Genomic DNA, 17,058 nt, shown 5'->3' with positions numbered 1-17,058 from the left:
TCAGGGTGATATGGGTTACTGTAATTTACATCTAGGAACCTATGCTGTTTAGCAATACAACATCATGGCTTATGAATCAGGGTGCTATGGGTTACTGTAATTTACATCTAGAAGCCTATGCCATTTAGCAATACAACATCATGGCTTATGAATCAGGGTGCTATGGTTTACTGTAATTTGCATCAAGCAGCCTATGTCGTTTAGCAATAAATGATCAGGTCTTGTGAATCAGGGTGCTATGGGTTACTGTAATTTACATCTAGGAGCCTATGCCGTTTAGTAATAAAATATCATTACTTATGAATCGGGGTGCTATGAGTTACTGTAATTTACATCTAGGAGCCTATGCCGTTTAGCAATACAAAATCAGGGCTTGTCAATCAGGGTGCTATGAGTTACTGTAATTTACATCTAGGAGCCTATGCCGTTTAGGAATACAACATCAGGGTTTGTGAATCAGGGTGCAATGTGTTACTGTAATTTACATCTAATAGCCTATGCCGTTTAGTAATACAACATCATGGCTTATGAGTCAGGGTGCTATGAGTTACTGTAATTAACATCTAGGAACCTATGACGTTTAGCAATACAAAATCAGGGCTTGTGAATCAGGGTGCTATGGGTTACTGTAATTTACACCTAGGAGCCTATGCCATTTAGCAATACAACAACATAATGGCTTGTGAATCAAGGTGCTATGGGTCAATGTAATTTTCATCTTGGAGCCTGTGCCATTTAGCAACACAACATCAGGGCTTGTGAATCAGAGTGCGATGGGTTACTGTAATTTACATCCTTGAGCCTATGCTGTTTAGCAATTCAATATCATGGCTTATGAATCAGGGTGCTATTGGTTACTGTAATTTACATATAGGAGCTTATGCCATTTAACAATACAATGTCATGGATTGTGAATCACAGTGCTATTGGTTACTGTAATTTACATCTAGGAACCTGTGCCATTTAGCAATACAACATCATGGTTTGTGAATCAGGGTGCTATTTGAAACAGTAATTTACATCTTGGAGCTTATGCCATTTAGCAATACAACAACATGGCTTGTTAATCAGGATGCTATGGTGTACTGTAATTTCTGTCTAGGAGCCTATGTCATTTAGCAATACAAAATCATGACTTATAAATCAGGGTGCAATGGGTTACTGTAATTTACATCTAGGAGCCTATACAATTTAGCAATACAACAACATGGCTTGTTAATCAGGATGTAAATTCCATCTAGGAGCCTATGCCATTTAGCAATACAAAATCATGACTTATGAATCAGGGTGCTATGGGTTACTGTAATTTACATCTAGGAGCCTATGCCGTTTAGCAATACAACATCATGACTTGTGAATCAGGGTGCTATGGGTACTGTGATTTATATCTAGGAGGCAATGCCATTTAGCAGTACAACAACATCAGGACTTGTGAATCAGGGTGCTATGGGTTACTGTAATTTACATCTTGCAGCCTTTGCCATTTAGCATTACAACATCATGGCTTGTGAGTCTGGTTGATATGGGTTATTGTAATTTACATCTAGGAGACTATGCCATTTAGCAGTAAAGCAACATCATGGCTTGTGAATCAGGGTTCTATGGGTTACTGTAATTTACGCCAAGGAGCCTATGCCATTTAGCAGTACAACAACATCATGACTTGTGAATCAGGGTGCTATGGGTTACTGTAATTTACCTCTGGGAGCCTATGCCATTTAGCAGTACAACAACATCAGGGTGTTATGGGTTATTGTAATTTACATCTAGGAGCCTATGCCATTTAGCAATACAACATCAGGGCTTGTGAATCAGGGTGCAATGGGTTACTGTAATTTACATCTAATAGCCTATGTCGTTTAGTAATACCGCATCATGGCTTGTGAATCAAAGTGCTATGGGTTACTATAATTTACATCTAGGAGCCTATGCATTTAGCAATACAACAACATTATGGTTTGTGAATCAAGGTGCTATGGGTTAATGTAATTTACATCTTGGAGCCTGTGCCGTTTAGCAATACAACATCATGGCTTGTGAATAAGGGTGCTATGGGTTACTGTAATTTACATCTAGTAGCCTATGCCATTTAGCAGTACAACAACATAATGGCTTGTGAATCAGGGTGCTATGGGTTACTGTAATTTACATCAAGGATCCTATGCCGTTTAGCAATACATCATCATGGCTTGTGAATCAGTGCGTTATGAGTTACTGTAATTTACATCTACGAGCCTATGCCGTTTAGCAATATAACATCAGGGCTTGTGAATTAGGGTGCTGTGGGTTACTGTAATTTACATCCAGGAGCCTATGCTATTTAGCAACACAACATCAGGGCTTGTGAATCAGGGTGTGATTGGTTACTGTAATTTACATCTTGGAGGCTATGCTATTTAGCAGTAGAACAACATCAGTGCTTGTGAATCAGGGTGGTTATTGTTACTGTAATTTACATCTAGGAGCCTATGGCATTTAGCAGTACAACAACATCATGGCTTATGAATCAGGATGCTATGGGTTACTGTAATTTACACCTAGGAGCCTATGCCATTTAGCTGTACAATAACATCATGGCTTGTGAATCAAGGAGATATGGGTTACTGTAATTTACATCTAGGAGCCTATGCTGTTTAGCAATACAATATCATGGCTTATGAATCAGGGTGCTATGGGTTACTGTAATTTACATCTAGAAGCCTATGCCGTTTAGCAATACAACATCATGGCTTATGAATCAGGGTGCTATGGTTTACTGTAATTTACATCAAGCAGCCTATGCCGTTTAGGAATACATCATCAGGGCTTGTGAATCAGGGTGCAATGTGTTACTGTAATTTACATCTAGGAGCCTATGACGTTTAGCAATACAAAATCAGGGCTTGTGAATTAGGGTGCTATGGGTTACTGTAATTTACATCTATGAGCCTATGCCATTTAGCAATACAACAACATAATGGCTTGTGAATCAAGGTGCTATGGGTCAATGTAATTTTCATCTTGGAGCCTGTGCCATTTAGCAATACAACATCATGGCTTGTGAATGAGGGTACTATGGGTTACTGTTATTTGCATCTAAGATCATATTTCATTTAGCAGTACAACAACAACAGGGCTTATGAAACAGGGTGCTATGGCTTCCTGTAATTTAACTCTAGAAGCCTAAGCCATTTAGCAATACAACATCATGGCTTGTGAATCAGGGTGCTATGGCTTACTGTAATTTACATCAAGGAACCTATGCCTTTTAGCAATACATCATCATGGCTTGTGAATCAGGGTGCTATGAGTTACTGTAATTTACATCTAGGAGCCTATGTTGTTTAGCAACACAACATCAGGGCTTGTGAATCAGAGTGCGATGGGTTACTGTAATTTACATCCTTGAGCCTATGCTGTTTAGCAATTCAATATCATGGCTTATGAATCAGAGTGCTATTGGTTACTGTAATTTACATATAGGAGCTTATGCCATTTAGCAATACAATGTCATGGATTGTGAATCACAGTGCTATGGGTTCCTGTAATTTACATCTAGGAGCCTGTGCCATTTAGCAATACAACATCATGGTTTGTGAATCAGGGTGCTATTTGAAACAGTAATTTACATCTTGGAGCTAATGCCATTTAGCAATACAACAACATGGCTTGTTAATCAGGATGCTATGGTGTACTGTAATTTCTGTCTAGGAGCCTATGTCATTTAGCAATACAAAATCATGACTTATAAATCAGGGTGCAATGGGTTACTGTAATTTACATCTAGGAGCCTATACAGTTTAGCAATACAACAACATGGCTTGTTAATCAGGATGTAATTTCCATCTAGGAGCCTATGCCATTTAGCAATACAAAATCATGACTTATGAATCAGGGTGCTATGGGTTATTGTATATTACATCTAGGAGCCTATGCCGTTTAGCAGTGCATCATGGCTTCTCAATTGGGGTGCTATGGGTTACTGTAATTTACATCTAGGAGCCTATGCCATTTAGCAGTACAACAACATCATGGCTTATGAATCAGGGTGCTATGGGTTACAGTAATTTACATCTAGGAGCCTATGCCATTCAGCAGTACAACATCATGGCTTATGAATTAGGGTGCTATGAGTTACTGTAATTTACATCTAGGACCCCATGCCCTTTAGCTGTACAATAACATCATGGCTTATGAATCAGGGTGCTATGGGTTACTGTAGTTTACATTTAGGAGCCTATGCCGTTTAGCAATACAACATCATTGCTTATGAATCAAGGTGCTATGGGTTACCAGAATTTACATCTAGGAGCATATGCCATTTACCAATACAACATCAGGGCTTGTGAATCAGCGTGTTATTGGTTACTGTAATTCACATCAAGGAGTCTATGCCGTTTAGCAATACAACATCATGCCATGTGAATTTGGGTGCTATGGGTTACTGTAATTTACATCTAGGAGCCTATGCTGTTTAGCAATACAACATCAAAGCTTGTGAATCAGGGTGCTATGGGTTACTGTAATTTACATCTAGGAGCCTTTGCCATTTAGCAAAACATCATCAGTGTTTGAGAATCAGGGTGCTTTGGGTTACTGTAATTTACATCTAGGAGCCTATGCCATTTAGCAATACAACATCATGCCTTGTGAATCGGGGTGCTATGGGTTACTGTAATTTATATTTAGGAGCCTGTGCCATTTAGCAATACAACATCATGGCTTATGAATCAGGGTGCTATGGGTTACTGTAATTTACACCCAGGAGCTTATGCCGTTTAGCAATACAACATCATTGGTTATGAATCAAGGTGCTATGGGTTACTAGAATTTACTTCTAGTAGCATATGCCATTTACCAATACAATGTCATGGCTTGTGAATCAGTGTGTTATTGGTTACTGTAATTCACATCAAGGAGCCTATGCCGTTTAGCAATACAACATCATGCCATGTGAATTTGGGTGCTATGGGTTACTGTAATTTACATCTAGGAACCTATGCTGTTTAGCAATACAACATCAAAGCTTGTGAATCAGGGTGCTATGGGTTACTGCAATTTATATATAGGAGCATATGCTGTTTAGCTGTACAACAACAACATGGCTTGTGAATCAGGGTGCTATAGGTTACTGTAATTTACATCTAGGAGCCTATGATATTTGGCAATACAACAATGTCATGGCTTGAGAATCAGGGTGCTATGGATTACTGTAATTTACATCTAGGAGCCTATGCTATTTAGCAGTACAACATCATGGCTTGTGAATCAGGGAGCTATAGGTTACTGTAATTTAAATCTAGGAGCCTTTGCCATTTAGCAATACAACATCATGGCTTGTGAATCAGGGTGCTATGGGTTACTGTAATTTACATCTAAGAGTTTATGCCATTTAGCAATACAACATCATGGCTTGTGAATTAGGGTGCATTTGGTTACTGTAATTTACATCTAGGAGCCTAAGCCATTTGGCAATACAATGTCACGGCTTATGAATCAGGCTGCTATGGGTTACTGTAATTTTCATCTAAGAGCCTATTCCATTTAGCAGTACATCATCAGGGCTTTTGAATAAGAGTGCTAAGGGTTAATGTAATTTACATCTAGGAGCCTATGTAGTTTAGCAACACAACATCATGGCTTATGAACCAGGGTGCTATGGGTTACTGTAATTTACATCTAGGAACCTATGCCATTTAGCAGTACAACGTCATGGCTTATGAATCAGGGTGCTATGGGTTACTTTATATTACATCTAGGAGCCTGTGCCGTTTAGCAATATAACATCATGGCTTGTGAATTAGGGTGCTTTGGGTTAATGTAATTTACATCTAGGAGCCTATACCGCTTAGCATTACAACAACATCAGGGCTTGTGAATCAGGGTGCTATGGTTTACTGTAATTTACATCTAGGAGCCTATGCCGTTTAGCAATGCAACCTCAGGGCTTGGGAATCAGGGTGCTATGGTTTACTGTAATTTACATTTCAGAGCCTATGCTATTTAGTAATACAACATCATGGCTTGTGAATCAGAGTTCTATGGGTTACTGTAATTTACATCTAGGAGCCTATGCCATTTAGCAGTACAACGTCATGGCTTGTGAATCAGAGTTCTATGAGTTACTGTAATTTACATCTATGACCCTATGCCATTTAGCAATGCAACAACATCATGGCTTGTGAATCAGTGTGATATGGGTTACTGTAATTTACATTTAGGAGCCTATGCCGTTTATCAGTGCAACATCATGGCTAGTGAATCAGGGTGCTATGGGTTACTGTAATTTACATCTAGGAGCCTATGCCATTTAGCAGTACAACAAAAGGGCTTGTAAATCAGGGTGCTATGGGTTACTGTAATTTACATTTAGGAGCCTATGCCATTTAGCAATAAAACTACATGGCTTTTGAATCAGGGTGCTTTTGGTTACTGCAATTTCCATCTTGGAGCCTATGCCATTTAATAATACAACATCATGGCTTGTGAATCAGGGTGCTTTGGGTTACTGTAATTTACATCTAGGAGCCTATGCTGTTTAGCAATACAACATCTTGGCTTGTGAATCAGGGTGCTATTGGTTACAGTAATTTACATGTAGGAGCCAATGCCGTTTAGCAATACGACATCATCAGAGTTTGTTAAATAGGGTGCTATGGATTACTGTAATTTACATCTAGGAGCCTATGCCATTTAGCAGTACAACATCACAGCTTGTGAATGAGGGTGCTATGGATTTCTGTAATTTACATCTAGGAGCCTATGCCATTTAGCAGTACAACATCGGGGCTTGTGAATGAGGGTGCTATTGGTTACTGTAATTTACATCTAGGAGCCTATGCCATTTAGCAATACAACATCATGGCTTGTCATTTAGGGAGCTATGGGTTACTGTAATTTGCATCTAGGAGCTTATGCCATTTAGTAATACATCATGGCTTGTGAATCAGGGTGCTGTGGATTGCTGTAATTTACATCTATGAGACTATGCCATTTAGCAATACAACATCAGCGCTTCTGAATCAGGGTGCAGTGGGTTACTGTAATTTATATCTAGGAGCCTATGCCATTTAGTAATACAACATCATGGCTTGTGAATCAAAGTGCTATGGGTTACTGTATTTTACATCTAGGTGCCTTTGCCATTTAGCAATACAGCATAATGGCTTCTGCATCAGCGTGCTATGGGTTACTGTAATTTACATCTAGGAGCCTATGCCATTTAGCAATACAACATCATGGCTTGTGTATCAGGGTGCTATGGGCTACTGTATTTTACATCTAGGAGCCTATGCCATTTACCAGTACAATAACAACAGAGCTTGTGAATCAGAGTACTATGGGTTATTGTAATTTACATCTAGGAACCTATGCCGTTTAGCAATACAACATCGTGGCTTTTGAATCAGGGTGCTGAGTTACTGTAATTTACATCTAGGAGCCTATGCCTTTTAGCAATACAACATCAAGGCTTGTGAATCAGGGTGCTATGGGTTACTGTAATTAACATCTGGGAGCCTATGCCATTTAGTAATACAACATCATGACTTGTGAATCAGGGTGCTATGGGTTACTGTAATTAATATCTGGGAGCCTATGCCATTTAATAATACAACATCATGGCTAGTGAATCAGGGTGCTATGGGTTAGTGTAATTTACATCTAGGAGCCTATGCCATTTAGCAATACAATATCAGGGCTTTTGAATCAGGGTGGTATGGGTTACTGTATTTTACTTCTAAAAGCTTATGCTATTTAGCTGTACAATATCATGGCTTGTGAATCAGGGTGCTATGGGTTATTGTAATTTACATCTAGGAGCTTATGCTATTTAGCAGTACAACAACATTAGGGCTTGTGAATCAGTTTTTCAAATGCATGATATCTTTTACCATTAATTTTAAATCCATGCATATTTTTGACACTCACACATACTGAACATCGACCACAACAAAACATCCCAACATCCTTATCAGTAGAATTAATAAGTTTTCTATTTAACAATTCTTTCAAGTTTGAATATCTACCGTAAGAAAATGTGATATGTTTAGGGAATAAATGTCCTACATTAGGATCATTACAAACTACATGCCAAAATTCTTTCATAATTTGTTCAACCACAGAAGAAATAAATAACTAAAAATAATAAATAAAAAATAAATGTTTAATTATATTTATATTTTGGAGAAGAATGCAAGTATTAAGAATTTGTAAAAGTATTTAACTTGTTAGTATTTAATGAATTGTATTATGATTAAGTAAAAATGTGGGATGGTTTAATGGTTAATTGCTTAATTGATAAGCATTTAAAAGGAAGATGTATTCTGATGGTAAAATGTTCCAAGAAGGCGAATTGCCGAGGTACCAGAACGTATGTTATATATGGAATAAAGGAATCTTCTGCAAATCTCACCTTTGGGCTCTTGCTGGTGTTTTTCTGGATTGTGGCTTTTGCTACCATGCTTGTTTTTTCTCCTATGGGTTACTGTAATTTAAATCAAGGAGCCTATGCCGTTTAGCAATACAACATTATGGCTTATGAATCAGGGTGCTATGCTTTACTATAATTTACATCTGGGTGCCTATCCCATTTAGCAATACAACATCATGGCTTGTGAATCAGGGTGCCATTGGTGACAGTAATTCACATCTAGGAGCCTATGCTGTTTAGCAATACAACATCATCAGGGCTTGTGAATCAGATGCTATGGGTTACTGTAATTTACATCTAGGGTCCTATGCCATTCAACAGTACAACATCAGGGCTTGTGAATCAGGGTGCTATGGGTTACTGTCATTTACATCTAGGAGCCTGTGCCATTTAGCAGTACAACGTCATGGCTTGTGAATCAGAGTTCTATGGGTTACAGTAATTTACATCTAGGAGCCTATGCTGTTTGGCAGTACAACATCATGGCTTGTGAATCAGGGTGCTATGAGTTATTGTAATTTAGCAGTAAGCTTTAGCTACTGACATGGTGCTGTCTAGGATCTAGACTGGTCCTAACTGAATGAGATTTTCTTTAAACTTTTAAAAAAACAATCCTGTCCTTTTTGACAGAAATCAGCATCTAATATGTACAGCCTAAATGGCAATTAACCTCTCTCAGCTTTGTTTTTTGGAAAGTTATTGTGAATCGTTACATTGAATTACAGGTTTGGCTGTTTGGTCAAACCATTTGTAAGACAGTGTCAGTAATGTTCTTGGACCCTTATGGACCTAGTGATATCCTAACAGAGCTGCAAATTGGTTTGACCACTATACACGGATTAATTAATTCTGTTATAACTCTCCTCACAGAATTAACATCTGGTACCTTGAGACATCAGGATGTATGGAAGACTAACTGTTACTCGTCAAGATACTTACCATTTCTTTCTCATCAGTATTACATACAAACTAATATACAGAACTTTCCTTCTGGTCTTCAAGTTCCTTTGGCCTCCATCTATGTCCTTGCTATCTGCTTTGCTTATTCTGCTTTGGTAAGGTGCTATGAATGGTTCTTAAGTTTTGCATATACGATAACCAAGCATATCATTCCATTGCCCATGACAGTCTGCAGATAAGCTGTTGTTTAACTAGTATATTTGAGACCTGGAATGCAGACTGAGCCAGGTATATGAAGCTGGTTCTGGAAGGAAATTGTGCTAGTAGCAGTGGATCCCAGTCATCAACTGTTGAAACTGAAATCTGATATAGCATTTAGTCTTAAAGATCAAGTGAAACTGCATAAAGCAGAATGAAGCTACAGAATCCTGATTGATCTTTGTGAACAGTTTACTTGTGTCTTGTGGCTGCTTTACTATTAGATTTGCTTATGAATTTAATTATAAAGGGAACTTACTTTAAAGCATGCTAGCATCATTGCTCTTTTTTGTTTTCGTTCTTTTGTGGTCGATATAACAGCGTTCGATCTTTTGATCTTTCGCTGTTATAACATAGACCCAAATTGCACTGCTTTATATAACATAGTACCTTCTTCTTGCCAGTCATATCATCCGATTGAGTAGTACCTGGACTGGTGGCATAGAGGGATAAATCCCTGACTCCAGACCAAGCAGGCCAAGTTCAACTAGCGGCTTGGACACTTGATGGCATGGGCAGAAAAGATGAGGGTGCCTCTGCTATGGGACAGGGATATTAGTTTGTATTCATCTTGTGATGGTTCCCCATTGACAGAGCCTCAGTTGGTGAACAGAGGTTTATCACAGTATGGGGAGCTGATGTTGGCAAGACATGGGTGTGGCTACAAAAGTTGGTAATGCTAGCCAATGGCTCATATGGGGGTGGGGCATGCATACATGCATATACAGTTGTGATGGAGGTGCTCATGTCTCCAGTGCAAAAGGGGTTATTTTATAAATAAAAATTATCTCATTATTGTCTTGCTGTTGAGAGGATATATCCCACTCATGTTTGACTGACTGATGGCTCAGCATAATATCTGACCAAGTGCAGGCTTGATGGTCAGCATACATTTTAGCATGTTTCATTGTGTTCCACAACTTGGATATTTGTTCTGCTTTTGCCACCTGCAGTTAATCCACTTTTTCGGTGTTAAAATTATAGGCATATGATTTGAAAGTCCAGAAATGTTTTTTCTTCATAATCTAAAATGAAAAAGACTGTCAGCATTTTGGACTAAACTCTGACAAGCAATTCACAAGTCTGTTTTGTGAAAATGAAAAGTTATTATCGTCATCTTCAGAAAAGCATAAATGACAAGTATGTTGACTGCTTGAAAGGTGAAATACCCACACTTCTCATTTGAAGCATTGATGCTTTACTGTAGCATTTTTGAGAAACCAGTAAGTGCCGTGTGTGTTTGCGCAGACTGCTGACAAGTCTTTTAAAATGCAGTGATGTCATAACTGAACTTCTTCACTTGGTGAATTTAGTCATCTGTGGAGCTACTCAGTTTGTCAGGGCTGCTTAATGCAGTTATTCCTGTTTATTTTTAACACCTTTATTGAATTATCAATTAAAACATAGTCAAGCATGCACTTATATTACAGAAACTAAACCATATTAACACATGCTGAGTTACAAACATTATTTATTTTACATTTGTTTACCAGGATAGTCCCACTGGGTGAAAGCTCATTTTCAGTGGAGGCCCGGGGAGAAAAGCTCCAGAGGTATACATAGCATAAACATATGCATTTAAATCACAAACACATGAAAAATCCATTTACATGGTATGCATCTCTTGAGAAAAAAATGTATATCCTAATTTAATGTGGCAAGGCATGTAAAGATATTCACATAGCATGTATAACCATAACACAATATAAACTAGCTTAATGTGGCAAGGCATGTAAATACATTCACACAGCAAGTATAACTATAACAATATAAGCTAACTTAATGTGGCAAGGCATGTAAATACATTCACACAGCATTGTATAACTATAACATATAATATAAACTAGCGTAATGTGGCAAGGCATGTAAATACATTCACATAGCATGTATAACTATAACAATATAAAGTAGCTTAATGTGGCAAGGCATGTAAATACATTCACACAGCATGTATAACTATAACAATATAAACTAGCTTAATGTGGCAAGGCATGTAAATACATTCACACAGCATTGTATAACTATAACATAATATAAACTAGCTTAATGTGGCAAGGCATGTAAATACATTCACATAGCGTGTATAACTATAACATAATATAAACTAGCTTAATGTGGCAAGACATGAAAATACATTCATACAGCAAGTATAACTATAACTTAATATAAACTAGCTTAATGTGGCAAGGCATGTAAATACATTCACATAGCATGTGTAACTATAACAATATAAACTAGCTTAATGTGGCAAGGCGTGTAAATACATTCACACAGCATGTCTAACTATAATGATATAAACTAGCTTAATGTGGCAAGACATGTAAATACATTCACACAGCAGTGTATAACTATAACATAATATAAACTAGCTTAATGTGGCAAGGCATGTAAATACATTCACATGGCATGTGTAACTATAACAATATAAACTAGCTTAATGTGGCAAGGCATGTAAATACATTCACACAGCATTGTATAACTATAACATAATATAAACTAGCTTAATGTGGCAAGGCATGTAAATACATTCACATAGCATGTATAACTATAACAATATAAACTAGCTTAATGTGGCAAGGCATGTAAATATATTCACATAGCATGTATAACTATAACATAATATAAACTAGCTTAATATGGCAAGGCATGTAAATACATTCATATAGCTTTGTATAACTATAACATAATATAAACTAGCTTAATGTGGCAAGGCATGTAAATACATTCACATAGCATGTATAACTATAACATAATATAAACTAGCTTAATGTGGCAAGGCATGTAAATACATTCACATAGCATGTATAACTATAACAATATAAACTAGCTTAATGTGGCAAGGCATGTAAATATATTCATATAGCTTTGTATAATTATAACATAATATCAACTAGCTTAATGTGGCAAGGCATGTAAATACATTCACATAGCATGTATAACTATAACATAATATAAACTAGCTTAATGTGGCAAGGCATGTAAATACATTCATATAGCATGTATAACTATAACATAATGTAAACTAGGTTAATGTGGTAAGCCCAGTTTACAGAGTATGTTTTTTGTGATAAAAAGGAGAGAAAATAGAAGATTTAAGGTGGGGGATGTATCTTTAGATATGTTAGTTCTGTTAGTATTATTGAGGGCGAGGGAAAGGAGAAGGTATAAAATGTGAGAATGGCAAGGTATATTGGTGGGGGTTCTCAGTTGGTAAATGGACTTGCAAGGAAGGCTGGGTGTCATTAGCCTGGGCTAGTTCAGGAGCAGGTCCAGTTGCTATAGAGGTGATCTTTTAACAGTTTTTTGAATTGGATTGGGTTTGTAATGTTTACAGTTTGTTGGGGAATTGTGTTCCAGATTTTGGAAATATAGTGGAAGTAAAGGTTGTCTTCAGCTCTGTTATTGATTTTTTAGACTTGTAGAAGTGTTTTGTGTGTGGAACCTGTCATGTATGTACACTAGTTGATGGGTGACTATGAGTTTAGCATAGGCTAAATGTAGAGGGAGTTCTAACCATTTTAATTGTTGTAGTGAGGAGCAGTGGTGGGATCTGTGTTGGGAGTTTGTGGCAAACTTGGCTATTTTGTTGAAGTAGGATTCGAGTTTGGCAAGGCTGGTTTTGCTAAGGTTGGTAAGGATGGTAGAGGCATACAGTAAAGTGGATAGAAGGTGAGTTCTGGTGATGTCTGGTCTGGATTGGCTAGTAAGGAATGGTTTAATGCTGTAAAGAGAGCCAAGTTTGATGTGAATTTTTAATAACTTGTGAAAGGTGTAGGTCAAATTTCAGTTGGTCATCAATTGTAATACCTAAGAGTTTGGTTTGTGAAGTGGCTGCTATGGTTGTGTTACTGGAGGTGTATATGTGGAAAGAGTTTGGGGGTTGGTTGATTTGGTGGGGAGAAAGGACATCAGCTTTGTCTTGTTTGGGTTAAGTATAATGTTTGCTTTTCTAGCCAGGATTCTACTTCTAAGAAGGATCGTTGTGTCATTTCCTCTAGCTGTGTGAGGGAAGTTGCATTACATATAAGGGTTGAGTCGTCTGCATGTTGTATGATTGAAGCGAGAGGGATGGATTTGTGCAGTTGGTTGGTAAATATATTGAACAGTAGGGGTCCTAGTATGGAACCCTGTGGAAATCTTGTGTTAACAGGAAGTAGGGACGATGGGTCTTGTTGCCATCTAACATATTGTTGGCATTTGGTTATGCAGCTATGGAACCATCCTAGGGTAGAGTGGCTAAGGTTTAAGGTGGCTAGTTCTGACAGCAGTTTCTGGTGTGAATCTGTGTCAAAGGCCTTGGAGAGGTCTAGAAAGATGGTGGAGATGTATTTGTTTTGATTTCTGTATTGATTTACTGTGTTGATAAAGTTGAGGAGGGTGGTTGTAGTGCTATGGTGGGGACGAAAGCCATGTTGTGTGTGAAAAAAAAGGTTGTTGGAAATAAGGTGTTTAAAGACTTGGGTGTGAATGTACTTTTCAAGTATTTTAGAGGGGGGGGTGAAAGATAGTGATGTGTCTATATTTAATCAGTTCAGTAGATTTATTGTCTTTCGGCAGAGGAGTGATGTAGGAGATTTTCCAGATTAGGGGCATGTAGCTTTTGGTGACAGAGTCATTAATAAGGATGGATATGGAGTAGGCTATGGCTTCTGTGGCAATTTTGAGGAATTCAGAAGGCATATTGTCTGCAGCTAGGCTGGTTGGTTTGAGTTTATTAAGTAGTTTTTTTATGGTATGAGTTAGGACAAGTTTTAAGGAGAAGGTGTTTATGGTATCATTATTGGTGTCTGGGATCTTGGGTGTGGTTTATTGAGTTTATGAAAGAGGAGTTGAAGTTTCCTCCCACATCCCAAAGACATGCTGTAGGTAGATTGGACACTCTAAATTGGCCCTAGGCATAAATGTGTGCATGTGTGTGCCTTCTGTGGAAGGTTGGGCGCTGGGCTGGCAACTCGACACCGTAGAAACTCTACTGCCAATCATGAGCAGACAGGTGATCCCCTGTAGTGACCCTTAACTGGGATAAAGCTGAAAGAAGAAGAAGAAGAAGAAGAAGATGAAAGAGCAGTTGAACTGGGATACAATGCTGTCATCTGAGGCAGGAGTGTTTGGTTTGGGGGTGTACATATGTCCAGGATGGAGGAGTTTATTTATGGTGGACCAGAATTTTTTGGGGTTGTTTTCATTTGTGGAGGTGTAGTATGTTTTTGTCTGCTTTTATTTGGGATTTAGCTTTATTTCTAAGTTGTTTGTAGAGTAGTAGGTGGTCTTCAGTTTTATTACTTAACCAGTGTACCCATGCCATATCCCTCTGTTTTAACAAGTCTTTGGTGTTGTTTGTTAGCCATGGTGAGTGTCAATTTTTTATTCTAGCAGATCTACAGGGGGCTAGGCTATTAAGGATATTAAGGAACGTTGTAATTAAGTGTTGCATGGCAGTGTCTAGTGGTAGGGTTTTGAGGTGAGACCAGTTTATTTGTTGGAGTAGGGAAATAAACGTTTGGCTGTTAAATTTATTTTTGTTATGGATTAGCTGGTAGAGTGACTGTTTGGGTGGACTGAGGTTATGTCTTAGTAAATAGGTGGGCAGGTGGTCACTGATGTTGTTGGGCAGATGTCCTGTTTGGAGGGATGTAGATGATTTGTTGGTGAGGGTCCAGTCTAGGATTGAGTGCCGATTAGAAGTTTTGTCTATTTTGGTCAGTTCCTATATAAGTTGGGAGAAGTCTTATAGGTTTATAAAGCTGGAGGGATTGTTGGAGTCATAGATGGACCAGTGGGTATTGAGGTCCCCCATTATGATGGTTTCTTGGTGGCAGGTTGTGGATAGCCAGTGGAGAATGTCTTTAACTGTAATTGAGTTTTCTACTGGAGGGATGTAGATGGCTACTATAATCAAGGGTTTGTTTTTATTAATGGTTAGTTTAGAGAAGTATTTTGGTATTGTCAAATGAAGGAAGGGTGATGCTAATGAGTTCTAGTGGTCACACATATTCTTTTGTATATATATCATAAATTCAACATTAAATAAATTGATCAATTCTTGCCTTCCCTTAAGCCTCACTCCTCCTCCAAAACATTATTCTGCATGCATTGTTCCAAAAATTCCATTTTGCTTAATGCAGTTATTCTGTTCCAATTGGAAGTGTTTGATTACACCCTTAAGGGTCAACTCAAGTGTCAGATGCCATTAGTTTTCATTTATAATTAAAAAAAAATCCTTTGCTATCATATAATGTCGATTATATTCATTGGAGATTTTTTAATTTCACCTGAAAACCATAGTACTCTTTTGTCAATCATTTTATCTGGGAATTAAAGATACTTCTTGGATTTTCATTCAGTAATTTTAATTAGCTTCTTTGGGTACTTATTTATTTGTTTACTGCTTCTGCCTTTGAAAAAAAAAATGCTTCACAACTGAAAATGTGCACTTCATTAAATTTTCAGAAAATAAAGAACCAGTGTTAAATTATTTCAGGCACTTTGGATTTCAAGATTACCATAGTAACGCGACTGATTTGTGAGAATATAAGCTCAAAGGATGACTTTCTTGAAAAACATTTTCTAGATAGGGTAAAAATATTGACATACTCCTTAAGAAAAAAAAAAAAAAAAAGTTTTGTTGTCCTCAAAATTGTAAAATTGTAATTAACTGTGAGAAAGTTCCATGATGTACGCTTCTAGCCCATATATTTGTCTAACTTGTAGATTAAAAAAATATAATAACATAACATATGAGCAGCATAAGTAACATGAAGCCAGTAGTGACATTAGATTTGTTCCATATAATTTCACGAGTTTAGCAAATAAATGACATGAAGCCATTTTGTTGTGGAATATAGTACCATGTTTCTTTTGTGTTTTGGATCACATACACTTTTGTTTTCTGTTATAAATGTACAAAAGCATTGTCATTTTATTTGTCTTATGCAGTACTGCATACAGCATAAATGTAACAGGAGCTCAAGTATGAACTATTATTTTTTCCACACACATGATTTATTAGAGTAACAAAGGAAAAAAGCAATGCAGAGCAATAAAATTTATTGACTTGGGGATGCTTATATCACAGTATTGTAACTTGAGTTGTTTTGTACTTATTAAGAAGTTAATGACTGGGGGCATGGCAAAGGATGAGGTCTGAATAGCAGTAGATTTGATCAGCTCCACTAAGACAAATACTGAAACCTGAAATTTTTGCCTTCTATCCTTAAAACTGAAACTTTTTTTATCAATTTTGTTTAAGGGCAACTTTTTCTGCAACAATATCATAAAAAAATACTGAAGAGGATAGACTTTCCAGTCAAAATTTATCCTGGAAATATTCAACTCATCTAAAAATACCACCATGAGCTTTTCAAAAACTAACAGCCAGGACTCCAGTCTCAAAAAGGAAATTCAAACCTTATTGATCAACCTACAGGACTTAACAACCAAAATTGCCAAAATAGACTGTAAGATTGACAAATTTAAAGAAAAAAGTCCTA

Source organism: Protopterus annectens, chromosome 1.part1 (genome assembly GCF_019279795.1).
Source record: "Protopterus annectens isolate FY-2018-M chromosome 1.part1, PAN1.0, whole genome shotgun sequence".
Classification (NCBI taxonomy): domain Eukaryota; kingdom Metazoa; phylum Chordata; order Ceratodontiformes; family Protopteridae; genus Protopterus; species Protopterus annectens.
Note: the sequence above shows the minus strand (reverse complement) of the source record.